Source organism: Lolium rigidum, chromosome 1 (assembly GCF_022539505.1).
Source record: "Lolium rigidum isolate FL_2022 chromosome 1, APGP_CSIRO_Lrig_0.1, whole genome shotgun sequence".
NCBI classification, from domain to species: Eukaryota; Viridiplantae; Streptophyta; class Magnoliopsida; order Poales; family Poaceae; genus Lolium; species Lolium rigidum.
The window spans coordinates 150,271,880-150,275,972 of record NC_061508.1 but is presented as its reverse complement, the minus strand read 5'-3'; positions in this window follow the sequence as shown (position 1 = coordinate 150,275,972).

The following is a 4,093-nucleotide window of genomic DNA, read 5'->3' as shown; positions in this document are numbered from 1 at the left end:
GTATGCGTGCTGCTTCTGCTACTAGCATTAAAGATCTACAGGCAGAACATTCCATATCGTTGAATTTCGAGACTCATTAGGATCCAAAATAATAATAAAAACTCTTTTCTGTTATGTTTCAAAGAAGTAGCAAAGTTCTTCCGTGAAGGAGAAAACTCGGGAATAATTTCACCGGCCATAAATTTGTCTGGTAAGATATACTTGAACTGCTCAAGGTCTTTAACAAGCGACAGTAACTCATGAGGTTACTCAACAACGTATCATCTTGTAGTAATAGTGTTGATCCATGACATACAACTCAGTGCTAACATTCGAGACCTAAATTTTGCCTCGAGCGCATCCAACACGTCCTTGCCATGATCAAATATCATGTATGGATCAACAATCTTATCCGTCCGAATATTGAAAAGAGCCGTCTTAAACATGGCATCAACTTTGTCAAATGCTTCCGCAGCAGAAAGCTCCCACTCAGGTTTGCCAAAAGTTACGCTGTAGCAGTTCATGTTACGAAACTATAGAACTGCTCTCGTGTGACATCTCTTACAATGAAAACCATCAAATTAAGATGGCCTTGTAGCAGTGGCAACGCCACTTGAATTTATTTGCCTATAATCAGGTTTTTGAATCGTTGAATACATAAGCAAATTACCATATGATTTAATCCGAACAAGTAATTAACATAGCATGATCACATAAACTATTAATAAAACTAATCATGCAAACTAACAGAGTAGACAAACATATAGCATCTAAACAATATAAACCTATAGCATCTACACCAAACACAAGAACTAAAAGCTCTAGCAAGATCTGAAAAGATGAAAGAAAGAAACACATACGGTGCAGCGTTGGCATTGGCAGCAGTTGTCGCGTCGAGTTGTCAACCATGTTGAGGTTGCCGATGTCCGAGAAGAATTTTTCGTTTTGGAACTCGTCGCCCAACGGCGTCATGTTACCAGCAGTCGTGTGCAAGCGCTCCCCAAAAATGCGATTGCCCCTCACCCGTACAGGTCTACAAGAGGCAGGGTTCCAGAAGCCTACTGTCTCGTCCGTCAATGCACGCCGAAGGACAGGATGAGGAAGACGAAGGAGGTGACGGGTTCTGAAAAGAGGCGGTCACATATGTGTCTCGTACAAGTAGCTAGGGTTTGCGTCCTGGTTTATATAGTGTTGAGAAGGTTGTGGGGCGCAGCCCACGTCCAAATCAGCTCAGCCACGATCAAGTCTAGAACGAAATGGCAGCATTAACGGGTTCATTAATGACTCGTAATTAATCACATGATTAATTTTATGAATAAAAAATAAGCTTGGACCAGCGAGATTCCCTCAACGACACGCGTCGTGACGGGGTGGGCGGTGGAGGAGAAGTGCGCGAGGGATCTTTTTATTTCTCACTCACTTGCAGTGATTAGAACAACCCCCTTATAAACCACTCCACATCTTTCTCATCTAAAAAATTTGGACTAAAATTTAGTCCCACCCCTTGCCATATATGAATTGGCCAAAGCGAATTTCAGAATTTGTATTGAGCTACGGGCTAAGGGCCTAAGGCCCAAGGCCAAATTCCAACACACTGGGGTATTAGGTCTTGTCGTGTCATCACCCACGGCTTGATGCAGACTCGAAGTCATCCTCGAAGTAGATGACGAATCCGCGACGATGGACGCCTTCCGTGCCTCCTCCAGTTGCATCTTATCCTCCTCCGTCTCTTTGCGGGGGTGCTTCGTGCAGTCCCAAACATCGGTGCCGACGGTGGCGAGGAACTTTCCGTGCACAATGAGCTTGTGGTGGCGCTCCTGTTCCGCGTCGGTGAGCGCGAACTCGCCGATTTCGTTGTTGTTGTCGGAGGAGGAGGCCACGGGTAGCTCCATAGGTGGCGCCGGAGGTGGGCCGCGCGACACGAGCAGCACCACCCTTGACGGCTTCGCCCACGTGGGAGAGTTGGGGTTCCGACAGGAGAGAGCACCTTGCCTCAGCGCGGTAAAAAATGCACCTGCCACGAGACAAATTAGCCGGCACCATTGAGCCCAAACATAGATCCGGTGGGGCGGTGCTCGAATCTTGCGGTGATTTGTCGAAGTCGACGGCGGGGTGGGGGTCTACAGTTATTTTGAGGGAGGGAGGGAAAAAGAAAGGCAATTCTTGATTGGACTTTAATCAGCTTTCCTCCCTCTGAACAAATACGAGGTTCACTCAGTCAGCGGGTACTAGGAAAACTGCCCTGATGTTTCCTCCGGAATAACGCATGTGGTGTTTTGACCTGTCAGTCAAATTGCAACTACGGTTCCGTTAAAAAAAAGGAATCCTACGGGCGTGTGTATCGACTACACGCTTACGATTCAAGCATGCATGCTTGACCTCTTTTCTACTAGTTGCCCAAGAAAGGGAAGCTTCCCATTTCGCTTATCTGATTAAGACATTTCCAATGACACTACTGTATTTTTTCTTCTTGGTCAGGAAGTTCATGACTTGTGCTAATTTGACCATCCAGAGCTAGTTCACCGTGGTCGCCAAGCAAGCAGAAGCATTCACAGTCTTTACCTCGCACTGGATGTGTGCTATATAATGCCCCGGCTGTGGCTACAACTTGATTAGTACACAGAGAACACCGAGCTGAAGAAATTTGATTCAACCCTTCACAATGGTCATGGGAAGTCATAAGAAATCAGGCTCTGGTTTCTGGTCAGCTGTGGCGTCTTGGTTCGCGTACTTTGGCTCACCCAAGGCCACGAGCACCGGTGGTCATGCTGGGTACTATCCGTCCGGCGGGATGATCGCAGCGGCCAAACATTTCTCCAGTGCCCACAAGATCAACTTTGGTTGTTAATGTGTAACCTGCTTGTAAATAGCAAGATTACTTCTTCGTCGTCTTCTACAATGGGATTATGAGATCGTAACTTTAGCTTCTGAATTGCAACATTAAGCATTCAAAGCTTTATATGTAATTAATATTTTAGTTTCTTTTTAGCTTATGTAAATAGGAACATCAAACATTTAGTTTCTTCTGTTTTGTTGAATATTTGGGTACTTTAAATTTGACGCAATGTTCGTTTAACAAACACAAATGCTTGGCACCACTTTAGTCTCCTCCATAGATCGGTTCCCCCTCCTTCGGTCGGCTTCGTCGGCGTCGGACGGAGTGTGAAACCTGATCTATGCATGATTCAATAAAAGTAGGGCCGGCCCACAGGCCGAGCAAACAGTGCGGCTGCACTGGGCCCGCCCAACAGGCCCGAGCGGCCAGATGTGCGGACTGTGCACCGCGCACAGGGCCCCAGAATTTTGGGGGCCCCAAATTTTATACAGGCCCATATACTTAATTACTCATATAGAAAAAAATTGAAAATACATAGGAAGAAAACGTACACGTAGCTGGGCCTTGGAATGCTACACGGATTGTCAGGGAGACAGGGACTCCTCCAGTCCTCCCCGTGTGACTCACGATCGTGGGCAGTCAGAGCCAGGCTCGAGGCGACATCTCAAGTCACGAGGTAGCTAAAGAACCCGCCTCGTCGCCTCCTCGTCTGATCCAATCTGAACTGCAGCAACTCACTGAAGAGAATGCAGCGACGAGCAAGGTTTGATTCACTCCCACGACGCCGCGATGTCAGCGACCGAAAAGTTCAACCCGTCACGCATCCGTTCGAGGACTAAACAAAGGTAATTTAAATTTTCCTCATCTTGTGCCTTCTTTTCGGCGGATCGCTGATCAGCAATGGTGCAACACGCGGCCTACCTTATTTTGAGGATCTTGAGGCTACCCTTAAGAAAAATAAAAAATCTAGCATCGATGCCAATGATCTAATATATGTCGAGCTGAAGTTTTTTCAAGAATTTATTCCAAAAGAAAATATCGAGCCTATTGAAGTTCTGAATTATTTAAAACAGCATGATTGTTTTTTCCCAATGCAAGTATTGTATATAGAATTTTGTTAACCATTTATGTGGGTGTTGCATCACACCTGAGCGGAGCTTTTCTAAATTAAAGCTATTGAAGTCATATATGCGTATTACGATGACACAACAAAGACTCAATGATTTGACGACAATATCACTTGAGACTAACCGTGTTGGACAAGATTGATTATGAGCA